This window comes from Tachypleus tridentatus, chromosome 2 (genome assembly GCF_004210375.1).
Source record: "Tachypleus tridentatus isolate NWPU-2018 chromosome 2, ASM421037v1, whole genome shotgun sequence".
NCBI classification, from domain to species: domain Eukaryota; kingdom Metazoa; phylum Arthropoda; class Merostomata; order Xiphosura; family Limulidae; genus Tachypleus; species Tachypleus tridentatus.
In genome coordinates, this window is record NC_134826.1 from 60,153,081 (window position 1) to 60,168,440 (window position 15,360).

At 35.0% G+C, this 15,360-nt stretch overlaps 1 long non-coding RNA gene across 2 annotated transcripts in view; it reads left to right on the forward strand.

Moving 5' to 3' along the window:
• LOC143235710 (uncharacterized) overlaps positions 1-14,625 on the forward strand; it is a 41,475-nt gene extending 26,850 nt beyond the window's left edge. For both annotated transcript variants that reach the window (XR_013019359.1, XR_013019360.1), the window contains exon 3: positions 14,077-14,625. This is a non-coding gene — a long non-coding RNA (uncharacterized LOC143235710). The remainder of the gene's footprint in view (positions 1-14,076) is intronic.
• The last annotated feature ends 735 nt before the right edge of the window (positions 14,626-15,360 follow it).

Sequence of the window (15,360 nt, forward strand, 5' to 3'; positions counted from 1 at the left end):
TCTTGGCACCAGCTTTGCGGTTGCGAATGACACATTTTGAATTCCTAGCAAACCTAGCGTACACATTAGTATTTGAGTAAAAACAAAAGTAAACTGTTAGTATTGTCTTCGCCCTACTAATTTTTTTTTCTTCTGTTGTTTGTGAGTGAATAATGGATATTTAGAAATAAATTGGTAAATATGCATTTATGTCTTCGCAGTAAATATATGAATTATATTGTTAAAAGTATGTTATTTGGCGTGTCATGTGTATATTTATTATCAGTTAGTTAATTATAGATTTATTTTTATATCAGTGACATAAATGTTCACATGCTGTTATGTTACAGTAAGTTAAATTATCGCATTCAAGTAAATTGGCGAGATATTTTTAAATTACATTTAGTCTTTTCGGCTTGTCAGAATGTCAGCTCAACCAGCAAAGAAACAAAGACGTTCAAATGGAATGAGTAGCAGCAGAGATTTTCAAGAATCATGAATGGAAAGATTTGGTATGATCCAAAAGTGTGATAAAGCACTGTGCACCTTATGTTTTTAAACAGTGGTGTGCAGGACTTCCTCTGTAAAGCGGCATTAAGAAACTGTTCATAAACGACTTTGTGATAATGATGACCAAGAACAAAAATAACATTTTTCGAGGAGTCAGCAACAACAACAGGGAGTCAAACGTTTTGACGAAATTCGTTTCTGGTAATTCCAACTTAGTGGTTGCTAGTGTTGAGATTTCAAAGATTATTGCTCAAAATGGAAAACCATTTAGTGATGGGGAATATATTAAAGAATCATACATAGAATGTACTCCTTTCCTTTTTGACGATTTTTTAGAAAACGAAAAAATTATTCAGCGCATTAAGGAATTGCCAGCGAGTAGAAACACAGTAAAAGATAGAATATTAAAGATGGAAACAAATACAGTAGAACAGCTAATAAAAGATATTGGTTCATGTAAATTACTTTCTATTTGTCTTAATGAGAGCACTGATGTTACACTATCAGCTAGGATAACTATTATTTCTTGATTTTGCAAGGGTGGTGAAATCTGCGAAGCACTTGTTAACATTACCTGAACATACTACAGGGGCAGTAGTAAACGAATTATCCATTCGACAGGTTGACCTTTCAAAAATAGTTTCCGTGACAACTGATCGTGCATCCAGCATGATTGGTAAAGAAGCAGGTTTTGTAAATATGCTTATTTTCCTTTCCTTGTTTTTTTATCTTTTGTGCTACATAATATGAGCCAAAACTTATCATTTCACAGAATGCTTTCTGTTAATAATTAAACGATGAATAAACGTAAATAAGCAAGAGGACTTATTTTTCCTTAAAAAACGTCCATTATTATTGTTAATAATTTTATTTCATGTGAATTACTATACTTATTAATACCATCTAACTCCAAAAGCTGTTTCATTTAAAATAATTCAGAATAATCATAAATGATAATCTGTTGCTAAAAATTTCTGTGGGCACGCAAGAGAATGTTTTAGAAGATTATCCGCAGTTTGGGCACAACACTCTCAATAAGGTTCACCATCTCTGCTCTATATCATTATTGTAGAATAGGTGTTTGTTGTATGCTTGTAAGCCATACGATTAGATGTCTTATTATAGGCTAAAAAATGGTTCCGAAATCCCAACGTATGCTTGAAAATTACTTATAAACAAACCGATAGAAATTACTTACTAAATGAAGAGCTTCTAGGCTGAGAATACGGAATACAACTTGAAATTAATTAATTAATATTTTCTTTTAAAGTTACACGCAGAGCTATCTACCTATAGCTATTCCTAATTTTGAAATGCTTATTTGATTTGACTATGATTCTCAAAGTGCGCCTACAGGGTTTTTGCGATAATAGGACGCAAACAAGGAATACACAAATTCACTGTCAGGGTAATCTAGCTACTGAGCCATGCCCATCCTGCTGGCTAGTTACTTCGCTGAAGGACAGAATAGCAAATGAGTAAAACTTAGCTCTCATTCGCTGAATTCGTTTTGTTATTGAACGTTCCAGTAAAGTGCTTAATTTTTAGTTTGTTTCTGTTAAAAATAATCTATCTATGATGATACCAAATAGAAAACGGCATAAGTATAAACAGAGCTTCAACTGTGGGAGACACGCAGCATTTGGCACTAATATTAGTCCTCGTGTTTATCTGATTTGAAATTGAACTATTAAACAAGACCGTTATAATTAGATGTGAACAAAAGTAAAAACAAGAAGAAAAAAAATAGCAGAAAGAAAGGGAAGGTTACGTGATCGTTTACAAAATACCATACCTCCAAAGGGAAGCGTGATTCTGTGTATCTATAATTTTCAGCAAACCCTGCAATCACAGAATCTAATCGTAACTTTAATCATGAGAGCCCTTATACTGAGTTTTCTTTGTCACCCATATATTTAATACCATATGGAACTCAGAGTGTCACCTGGTTTTCACGTGATTCCAGTCCTCTCCTCATCACACCAAGAACAAACAACTGGTTAGTAAAACTTCGTGATTTGATCAGCTGTATTAGGGATAGAAATGGGGTTTCTAATTATGCAAACCTCTACAATTATCACAATATTTCACTAACGTTTACTGAAAAGCTTTTGTTTACCGACAGACTTGCAATACTCTATTTTCTGTTGTGAATTTCCTAACCATATTTACTTTGCAATTGCAAACGAATTTCATTTCTAAGGGTAAAAGCAAAATAGATAAAAAATTCTATAGGTATAACCATTGGCTCAGACAAGGGCCGGGTATGGTTGAGTAGTTAGCGTACTCAGTAAGAGGTTTTTCTGGTTTGTTTTAAATTTCGCGCAAAGCTACACAAGGGCTATCTGCGTTAGCCGTCCATAATTTAGTAGTGATAAAGTAGAGGGAAGGAAGCTTGTCTAAACCAACCACCGTTAACTCTAGGGGTGCTCTTTTACCAGCTAATAGTTGGGTTGTCTGAAACATCATAACATCCCCCTGGCTGAAAGTGTGAACATGTTTGATAAAGGGGATCCAAACTTGCGTTCCGCAAATTGCGTATTAAGCGTCCAAATCACAAGATCAAGAGTTCATGGTTTATGTCAGATCGCCCAAAAACCATACTCAGTATTTTAAAGGATAACATACAAATCTCACTTCCTGATCAGACGAAAGTTAGCAGGGGGTGGGTGGATAGTCTGCGTCCTTTTCAGTTGGTCATTTCAAAATTAAGGATGAACATGTACATGAAAAAAATAAATCTTTTAACAATAAGAAAAAATAATATGTTTGGTTACGAAAGGTATATAACTTTGAGTATAAATTAAGCTATATCAATAAACTATTATCTGTTTGTTTTGAATTTCATGCAAAAGCTACACGAGGGCGATCTGCGCTAGTCGTCCCTATCTTAACAGTGAAAGACAAGAGGGAAGGTAGCTAGTCATCACCACTCCCCGCCAACTCTTGAAGTACTCTTTTACCAACAAATAGTAGGATTAACCATTTCTACGGTGGAAAGGGTGAGCATGTTTATTGTGACGGGGATTCGAACCCGTGACCCTCAGATTACAAGACATTATTCTAACCGTGACCCTCAGATTACAAGACATTGTTCTAAGTTACATGAGATAAAAACAACAACAACGGGAAAAAATAAATAATCAAGTACCAAGTTTATTTAATACAATTTCATGAAATTTAATGCATATTAAAACATATGTGAATGTTAAACATTGATATAACTGGTTAATAACAAAAAATAATGTTATGAACTAATTTACACGGTTAAAAATAATCCAAACCGAGTATATATTGTATTATGAGCTCTCCACTGGCGCAACGGTATATTTGCGGAATTATAACACTATAAACCGGGTTTCGATACCCGTGGTTGGCAGAGAACAAATGGGTCATCGCGGAGTTTTGTGCTTACATTCAAATAAACGAATATGTTATTAATATATTTTATGAACATTTCGTGATCAGTTTTAATATTATTAAATTTTAAATAGGACATCTTCTGTGTATATAAGTCTTAAGTTTCATGGGATGTTATTTGAATGTATATTATGTTGTATTAATAGAAGTATTACTATTAAAAAATAACAGCCAAAATGTATCTTCGTGGGAAAATTGTAAAAACAATCAAATGAACGAAAGTGATTATTTATTATCAATATTGTGTTTTATGTATGTTGTTACGATATTGATAAATATATCTTTCACGTGAAATAATAATTACTTGTTGCATTTATACAAATTAAAACAATCTTACGTGAATTTCAATCAAAAAATATTGTCTGAAAAGTGTTTGTTTGTTTTGAATTTGGCGCAAAGCAACATTAGGATTATCTGCGCTAGCCGTCCCTAGTTTAGCAGTATAAAACTAGATGGAAGGCAGCTAGTCATCACCATTCACCGCCAATCCTGGGCTACTCTTTTACCAACGAATAGGGATGTTGGCCGTCACATTATAACGCCCACAGGGCTGAAAGGGCGAGCATGTTTGTTGTGATGTTTAGTGTAAGAACAACCTCGTATTGATATAAAATACTGAAGCAACTACAGTACTAACTAGTGGACCTTATTAAGATTTTTTTTATTTATTTGTAATGCCCCTAGTGGCAGAGCGGTATGTCTGTGGACTTACTGCTAGAAACCGGGTTTTGATACCCGTGGTAGGCAGAGTAAAAATAGCTTATTGTGTGGCTTTGTGCTTAATTATAAATAAGCAAACAAACAATTATTTATAATACATGATTCCTGTAACCATCAAACTTATGGTCCCTTAAGCAATTTAGTGTGTAAACAGTTTCTAAAAAATGTTTTTCTTAAAGGCTACTAAGCTCATATTTGAAGGGTTATACACGGTCAGAACGGTGCTAGTATAGTTACAATGTCTCTTTATTTGATCTGGCCTAGTGATTAGGCACTTGCCCCCAAATTTAAGAGTCCTAGGTTCAAATCCCATTCGCGAAGAAGCTCGCCCTTTTAGTTGTTAACGCGGCAATCAGTCTCCCTACTTGTTGGTAAAAGAAATTACCTCAGAGTTGGGGGTTGGTGGTGTTCACTAGCTGCTATTCCTCTTGAATGTCAGTTTGAAAATCTATATTTACATTGCTAAAGTATGGACGGCTAGCGCAGATAGCCCTCGTGTAGCTTTGCGCGAAATTCAAAACAAATATTATTTACTGTGTAACAATATGTTGGTCCCGCCGGTAGTGAATGATATAAAAACATGAATGTAATATTGAGGTTTAAAAACATCTGCGTAAAATCGGTCTGAAAGAAAATCACTTTAGAAGTTATCCATGAGCATATGAAAGAAGTAACCAAAGTTGTTGTTGTTAAACACAAAGCTACATATAGGATTACCTGTGCTCTGTCCGCCATGGGTATAGAAATCCGGTATGAATCCTCAGACATGGCACTGTGCCACTAGGAGACATCACCAAAGTGTCTTTACTTCTTCGCTGTTAGTTAGATAAGTTTGAGTTTTAACATTCTTTTAAAACCGACCTTACAAATTATTTAATTTGTATCACCATTGTAAGATGTTATAAGTTTCAGTATCTTATACTTACATACATTTCATTCCTATTTAAAATTAATCATCTCGTCAGACACCCAAATTTACTTTTCTATCAATAGTTTCCTCATAATTTACATTTGTGCTAAGTTATCTTACAAATTTGTCTATCACGTCTAGTGTACAGATGGCGCCACGCTGATTTTCACAATTAATTATGCTTTTTTTTTTTTTTTGCTTACCTTATTATTCCAAGAATAACAATTTTGACTAACAAAGAGAAATTTTGCGTCGAATACTGAGAAAGCTGTATCAATTAGGGGACTGCTCACTGTGTTTGCTTAATGAAATTAAACAACTAAAACTATTCTGAATAAAAAATGCGTTCTACAATATTAATAATAGATATATTTTGCAACGTTCCGACCTAAGGCTGTAGGAAGTCCAGTCTACGAGTACGATATTTGAACGATAAGCCTATTTGTATTTATATTCAAATATTTCGTGTCCAATACAATTTTATTGGTGTTCTTTATTCACAACTAACTTCGTGTGTGTGTGTGTGTGTAGGTTGAAAATAACGCACAAGCTACTTGATTTACATTCGTTGAGTGGTAATAAAAAACAAACAAGTGAGCTAAAGACAACCACCAGTTTACCTGTTGAAAACCGAACGAAGACTGGCTTTATAGTTACACAGAGTTCTAGCTGTATAACTATGGTTCTATTGTTAGTAAAATCGAATTCAACCAACGCACATCTGATTCTGGAAGGAGTAGAAGTGGGAGTGTAAAAGACTTCAGAACAATCTTTTGTATGTTGCAAAAGAGAATTTCTCTGATAATTGTGCAAAAGTCTCTATTCACTATTAAAAGGGGCACTTTACTACGGAGCCAAAAGTTGAAGGTATGGGCACCTAATGTCCCAAGTTCCACCATATGTGATATGAATGGGCGTTACTTCGAATGCACAGAATTTCAATATTAAGCAATATTCACTTTTTTCTACAGGTAGACCAGAAGTTGTTGACGTAACGCCTAATTGCACATACTTAAAAAAAAACAAAAATATTTCTATAAGTTGTTCTTAATAAGAGGCCAATCAAAAGACGTCATGTACAAACATGAAATGATGACCAGGTGACAGCACCTCTTATTGTATCATGTTATGAGCGCCCCCTTTCATAGACATTTTACATAATACTTGACCTCACGCGCTCATACCAGAAGATTCTGTTGTTACGTCTCTCGTTACCAAAGGCAAGCGTAAATTCACCGAGAAACAATAGTGACTATGATTGTGAACATTACTTTACGCCTTGTTTTAATATCGCGTTATGATAAAACCTATTGGGAATATTTTTTTCATGTCTTTCTTCGTGCCAACCACGTGTCGTAACGCTGCACACTAGTTGTCAGCACGAGAATAGTCACATTCATAAAAAAAGGGCAATAAAAGCGACGTTCAAGACATTAGTGTAATACGTAGGTCATGAAAACAATGCGAACTTGAATTGTGTGTTGATACAAGTATTTTTGTACCTCGATAAATTTACAATAATGTGATTATAGCTTTTTCGTGCAGAAGTCTAAGCCTACCGCACGTGAAATTAGTTGGGATTTACCTTGCTACAGGTGAATGTTATCTACACCTTAAAGTATGTGTTGGAGTACTTGGGCCCTAATTTTAACAAATGATTGAAGAGAATATGTTAACTTTCATCAGAATCTTTGGTTTGTTTGGTTTGTTTTGAATTTCTCGCAAAGCTTCTTAAAGGCTATCTGCGCTAGTCGTTCCTAATTTAGTAGTGTAAAACTAGAGGAAAGGCAGTTAGTCATCACCACCCACCGCCAACTCTTGGGCTACTGTTTTAACCAACGAATAGTGCGATTTACAGTCACTTATAACGCCCCCACAGCTGAAAGGACGAGTATGTTTGTTGTGACGGGGATTCGAACTCGCGACCCTCGGATTACGAGTCGAGTACCTTAACTACCTGGCCATGCATGGCCTTATCAGAATCTGTTGGATTAGTTGGGCTGCTCATCTGTTAGTTTCATTCATTGACTCACAGTGAACAAAAGAAAATACATGCAATAAGATTAATAAACATGACAACAACAATATTCAAGATGTTTATATCTCACATTAATAATTGAAAAAGGGGCACTACCAATTTATTAGTACGAGTGGTATTGTCCCAACTTGCTGTTAATTTACAGTTCTTGGTTAATATCCAAAAGAGACAGTTTGAGCGCATGTATATGAAGAGATAAAATGATAAATGAACAATGCATATTGCTTGTTTTGAATTTCGCGCAAAGCTACTCGAGGGCTATCTGCGCTAGCCGCCCCTAATTTAGTAGTTTAAGACTAGAGGGAAAGCAGCTAGTCATCACCACTCACCGCCAACTCTTGGGCTACTCTTTTACCAACGAATAGTGGGATTGACCGTCACATTATATGCCCCCACTGCTGAAAGAGCGAGCATGTTTGGTGCGACGGGGATTCGAACCCGCGACCCTCAGATTAGGAGTCGAACGCCTTAACGCTTAACGCCTTACTGCACTAATAACAAGTAATTTTCAATTCTCTCGTGAATCTAGCATGGCCATGCGGTTAGGGCACTCGACTTGTAATCTGAGCGTTATAGGTTCAAATTCCTGTCACATTAAACATGCTCGCCCTTTCAGCCGTAAGGGCGTTATAATGTTACGGTCATTCGCACTATTCGCTGATGAAAGAGTAGCCCAGAAGCTGGCGAGAGGGGATGATGAATAGTTGCCTTCCCAGTAGTCTTAAGGTGCTAAATCAAAAACAGCTAACGCAGATAGCCCTCCTTTACCTTTGCGCTAAATTCAGAACAAATGAAACAAATCTAAAGATAATAATAACAAAAACATACTGCAGGAAATAATATCAATAACGTAATGTATTTCTAACAAACAGTGAACAAAACAATAAACAACGTGTTTTATTTACTTTTTTTTACTATTTAGCATCATATTATTAAAACTGAGGCGTACATGGAAGAAATCACAAGATATGTTACTTAAATGAAGATTCACTATTCTTCAATAATTTTTATAGGTTTCTTGTGAATTAGATTGATTTACTATAACAAATAGTTTATTATACTATTTCAGTATTGTTAATGGAAAAATTTATATCCTTGATTTGTTCAGAAGAAAAGCACCGCTTCTTGGAGCAACGAATCTCTAGCCATAAATCCCTGGATTCGTATTTAAGGCATGTCCAGCTCAATTTCTGGACACGCGCAAAGAAAATATTAATCTTAACAGAAAGATTAATATTAAATAACCTTTTAACTAAGGACAAGTGACAGAATTTAATTGCTTGTTTGTTTTGAATTTCACGCAAAGCTACACGTGGGCTATCTGCGCTAGTCATCCTCAATTTAGCAGTGTAATAATAGAGGGAAGGCAGCTAGTCATCATCACCCACCGCCAACTCTTGGACTACTCTTTTACCAACGAATAGTCGAATTGACCATAACATTATAATTCCTACGGCTGAAAGGGTGAGCATATAACGGGGACTCAAACCCGCGAGTTGTGTGTCCTAACCACCTGGTAATGCCATAATTTAATAAAAAATCAGTAAAAGTAGTCATGTTATTTAAAAAATCTAACACTAGTTCTTCATTCCAAGCATCATTTTACTAATGTATCTGACATTACGTGAAAGACTGCTTACTGTAGATATTATTATTTTGTGAATGAATATTTTATTATTGTTTTTCTATTATAAGACAGTTTAAAACAGACGATTATTGGAAGTTGCGTTTGTAATTCATTAATCTGGAGAATACAGAGAGCAGATGATTTAATAATAAGCATACAAATAGTGAGAAATGGGTGGGAAACAAACAGACGAAGACAACAGCAGGTAAGTGTAAAGTCACGGCGAAGGGAAGGTTCAGCTTAAAGTTACCTGCGTTACGATAATAGGCCTAACGTATAATATATTAGAGTAAGACTAACAGTAGAAAAGGAAATAAGAATAACAATTTATTTCATCGAAGCCTGGTTCTAAAGTTACAGAATCAGCCTGAATGCAATTTGACAAAAGGAACAGAGGATATTTTGAAGAAAAAAGACCAAACGATTACTGGAAGGGCAGTATACAATTGCGGTAACTCGTGCCAAAGTTGTAAGTGATTTATACCCAAAATACTAGAATGATAGAAATAAATAAAATGAAATAGAAACCCTTATAACCCGAGCGTTTTCGAAAGATGGACCGTTCTTCTTCAGGGGTAATCAGTATTCGAGCAATAATGCTCTGTTCTTCATGATGTAGTAGACAAACAATAATACTCTGTTTTTCATGGTAGTACTCGAACAATGATACTCTGTTGTTCATTATATAGTACTGGAACAATAATACTTTGTTGTTCATGATACAATACTCGAAAAATAATACTCTGTTGTTCGTGACATAATCCTCGTACAATAATACTGTGTTGTTCATGCATTAGACATTGTGAAACATTATATACTTCTGAGACTCAACGATAAGTTTAAGGGTTTATAATGCTAGAATTCTGGATTCAATTTCTGCGGTGGAAACAGCTTTACTTTATATGTAAAGTATGATATTTTACAAATAACTATCTTTTTTATTTTGAGATATTATTGGCTTTCGTTAAAAGGGAGATTAAGATACGGTCTCCATCATATATTTTTTAAAATTCTAATAACCCAGAACTACCATTTCAAAACATTATCACAACACAGGTCATGAGACCATCATGACAGAGGGTCGAGTGTATTATGGTAAACTGAATTTGAAGATGTAAATCAGCAAGTCACGTGAAAACCACAGCCAATATAAAGTCGCAATGGAATGACATGTATCAGATAGAACTACATTTAATGTTTTTGGTGCTTCTTAAGTTAGGCGATTCCACAGAATATTGATCATTCTTGAAACGATCCTGTCCGACCCAAGGTTATCGTACACTCAGATCATAAAAAGGAGTTCTGATCAGGGATTTAGAATTTTCAAGACGAGGATATCTTGTGTACTCCGCATAACAACGTTGGAAAAAAAACAAAACATGAATCATCTTGGGGACCCAGAACCATCCACAAGTCATATCCCAGCTGTAATAAGCAAAGTGCGGTATTTTTTAACAGATAAGGATCCATAAACACAAAATCAGTAACTAAAGCAGTCCTCGTGTCTCAGAGAATAGTGCGCAACATAAAAGATCTCTGTCTGGAAGGGCAACACAAAGGGCAACATATCTCAAGTAACTGCAGAGTGAAAGTGTTCGAAACGAAGACATACGAATCTAGTTAAGTGTAGATTTCTTTGTAATCGTACTGGAAAACCATTGTTCTCGTACACCAGATAGACATGACAGCCATTTTACAGAGTCGCTTTCCACCTAAACTGCGCTGCAGGGCTATTGTCAAGATGCACGTTTGTCAGATAAACATGATCAAACGTGACAAAAGGTACTGACTGGCACGTTGTAACAACACAATGAGGCGGCAGAGTCGTTTTAATATAAAGGTATTCAACTTCTGTAAAAACGAAAAAGGCGTATTCCGAAAACAAAATTCGTGTACGGGCCAACCGTATCAGATAACAACTACGGAAAGTACACTGGAAGTGCTGAGAGTGAGGGCAACTAGACCCACCTCTTTAACATAATTCCCACTAATCACGACGTAATTCTATAATCTCCATCATGCCGGATCGTTAAAGTCAGCGCGACATTACAGACCCGATCACAAAAGTGTTATCTACAGAGACTGTGTTTGAAAGAACCAAAAAACAGAAAAGTCATAAACATTAAACGAGGGCTTTACGTGAAAACGGAAACAAAATCACCATCTAAAGTTCTTCAGTTCCATTTATTACATCTTAGTCGCCCAAAACTCATGACACTCCCAGTAGCCATTTTGTAACTCTGTAGAATCGTGTGGTATGAAGTGTACGTATAATGATCAGTTGAAGCGTTTATCCATTGGACGCAGCAGTTTACCCTCCTTCACCGGCGGAGAAAGTAAATTCGACTTTTTTTTTTTTTACGTTTCTGAGTATATAATATAACACCTATTCCTCAAAGCATGAGGTATACAATTAAGAAAGAAACCCATAAATTCTTTACGTCGGTGTTTCGTTCTTAATTGCTAAAGAAGGAGTTTACGAGACGCTTGTTAACTGTTGTAAGACTGAAATGTAAGTCTCACAGGTGGGCTGTTAAAATTCAGCATTATTAGTCAGTGTCTGTGTAAGATGACCTTTGACATTCGAAGCACCATGAAGCTTTCGTTGTATGACGTCAGTAAGGTTGGGAAACCAAAAGCGTGACATTTTGCCATTTTTGTTCCTTGCAACAGTTAAACGTTTTAAAACATCAAGTTTAGCATGTAAACCACTGTTGATATTGAGATGTCATAGAAAAACAAAAAAACAACAGTACTGTAGTCTGTCTACAGTATACGTAATCTATTATGTAGTACTGAATCAGTAGAAAAAGCATATCCATGCGAACTGTGAGAACAAATAAAAAATACATTAAAAACTTACTTACTATACTTTGTAACGAATACCTTTGTTTTGCTAATCACCATGTTATATTTTCGTTAAAACATTTTATCAAAAGAGCAAGACAGGAATGTGTTATAGAATGTAAAGAATAAAAATACTGATTCGAGATTACGGTGGTTATAATAAAGGTCATGAAGTTAATTATATTTGTTTTTAGCATTTAAAAAAAACAACTTAAAAGGCCTGATTGTTAAAATACTTCGTCAAAAATCTCTCGCATTCCACCAAATTTGTGGCAATTTTAAAACTATTGACAAATATTTATTTTGATGATATGAGAATACTTAAAAACGTGTATACGAAATATTCTAATGTTTTAAAAATTTACTGATAATTTAAGGATATGAAACAAATGAGAAGCTAAAGATAATTGTGGGTATGAAATAGTTTTCCCTTTCGTCTAACGCCACATACTTCCCAGAGGCACATCTGTATGTCTGTGTACTTACAACACTAAAACCGAATTTCGATACCTGTTGTGGGCAGAGCAGAGATAGTTTATTTTATGCTTAACTTGAAACAAAGAAACCCAACATATTAAAAGAACGACAAATCCAGGGAACATTTGATTATTTATTTTGTTTAAGAATGGTTAGTGTCCTCCCCCTTTAAATTTGTAACTTGGCACAAGGAGGCGCTGACATGTCGAATATAAAAATAACATTGAACACGAAGTGTGGAAAGTGTCTCGTTACAATATTTGTAAATATTGGCAGTACAGTCTAGTCTTCCAAAACTGATGACACTCAGTAGCCATACATGCACTTAGATACATATCCTGATGGTTCACTTGTAGCAGTTTTTAACACAGTCCCAGAAAGCTTTCTATAGCTTTATAGCATGTGAAATAGTTAGATCGGATGCTAATTAGACAGTTAGTGTTTAATGTTATACTAACTAAGTTATCATTCATTATAACTTAGTTAGTATACACCCGTTAAGAGGCACAGTCTTCTAATATCTTGGTCTCGAGGTGATAAAAGTTCCTTCATTATTCAATTTTCTTATTGGAAAACTTAACTTATGTTAAGTCAAACGACAACGGCATAGTTGTGACATGTCTCAGTGACATGCATGAGCTTTGTATATAGGAACCGAAATTCCAAAAGGGCTAAAAGTGCTCTAATTGTTTGGTAAGAATGCATTGACTGATTGCAGCTACGTTCTGGGCCTGTTGTAAGATCGTATAGCGACCTAACGGCACATTAAAAAATTAAAATATGGCATCATTTTGTTTATTTTGTTCCGATAATATCACCTTACGCCTTGATCAGTTTTAAGTCATAAAAATTTATCGTACCTTATAGTAACATAAAGTCTGCAGTATAAACTGGAGTATTGTATTCGTTGTTAAAAAAGATATAAAAAACATGACCTATTTCTCCAGAAAACATAACTGGTTTTATTTAAGCCAACATTTCGCCGTTACAACTTCATTAGGGTAAACAAAACACTTGCTACCTGATTTCAGGCTTGATTAAAAGATTTCAAAATTTGAAATATTTTTTGTTTTCACTACATTTTTTAAATAAAGGTCTAATGTTCAATTTAAAAATATTCTTGTTCTAAATACTGGATGTGTAGTAGTAGTAAAAAAACTTTCTTTTCTCCCATAAAATCACTTTTTGAAAGAAACACACACAAAATCATTAGATGTTTTATAATTCCACTAGATAATTAGATTCTATATCTTGGTCAGATGACAATGATTACATACACGTTTTCTTGTGTTTTAAAACAACATTTCACTTTAAAATTGATCATGATATTAAGTTTCATCATTAGATATTTGCTTTGGATATTTTCTTCCCGAAACGAAAGTATGAATGCACAAATAAAAAAAAAAACATTAAATGTTAATTAAAGTAATTGAAATTGTTGCAATTGGAGACTTACAAATATAACAGAAATTAAATATATTCATCTGCTCAATGGGAGTTTTATTATTATGCTAGAAGATGTAAGAAATATATTTAACTTTTTTCTAGTTCCCTGGTGGAACAGCGGTAAGCTTCCGGAATTACAACACTAAAATCTGGCCTTTGATTCCCTGCGGTGGACACAGAAGATAGCGCAATGTGACTTTGGTCTAAAACAAGCAAATCCTTCTTCTAACACGAAGACTGTATAGGCGGTATTTTACCAATAAAACTCTTTGGTTATGTATGTTTCAACTTAATATTCATTTTAATATGAAAATGGTAAAGCATAGTTCTGATGGTCGAATTCTAATTTTTAGCCGTGGCATAGAGGCTCATAGAATGACTGCGATTTTTCAAGTACAAACTTTTAGCTCGTAGTTAAAGATCTTATTACACTTTTGTACTCAGGAGGTCAAATCATTTCCATTGATGTATTTGATCACTCCCAAGGTCTCATAAATTTATTACTCTAATCCTACCTAAAAGAATTTCAGTTTAAGAGTAGGTCGGTAGAGATCTTGATGAGTGGTACAACATCGAATCGGATATAGGTGCGCTCAACACTTGCTATTGCTGGCGCACAAAAATATAGCTAATAAAAACGAAAAAAAAGTCTCACAGATTCATTTATTTTAATTCTACCTAAAATAATTTCAAGTGCCGCGGCTATTGAGAGTTTCCTCTTGTTTTATAAGTACATCGTTTGTGTTGCTAAAATGTACTTCTCACATTGGATCTTCACCACCTTACCTTTCATCGTGTCATGTTGGATCATCACCATCTTCACCTCTCATCGTGTCATGTTGGATCATCACCATCTTCACCTCTCATCGTGTCATGTTGGATCATCACCATCTGCACCTCTCATCGTGTCATGTTGGATCTTCACCTTTCATCGTGTCATGTTGAATCTTCACCATCTTCACCTCTCATCGTGGCATGTTAAATCTTCACCATCTTCATCTCTCATCGTGGCATGTTAAATCTTCGCCATCTTCACCTCTCATCGTGTCATGTTGAATCTTCACCATCTTCACCTCTCATCGTGTCATGTTGAATCTTCACCATCTTCACCTCTCATCGTGTCATGTTGGATCTTCACCTCACATCGTGTCATGTTGGATCTTCATCATCTTCATCTTTCATCGTCTTTTATTGAATCTTCACTATCTTTTCACACTGCTAGCACACCGAAACGCTATATTTAATAGAACAGAACAATGTAAATAATTTAAAGAAAATTGTAATCGGGGTGTTATAACTGTCATAGCATTGCTTCAGAGACTTTTCTGGATCACTTCGAATACCTAATAATTTATAGAATAATATGTGCGTTGATTGAACCTAATT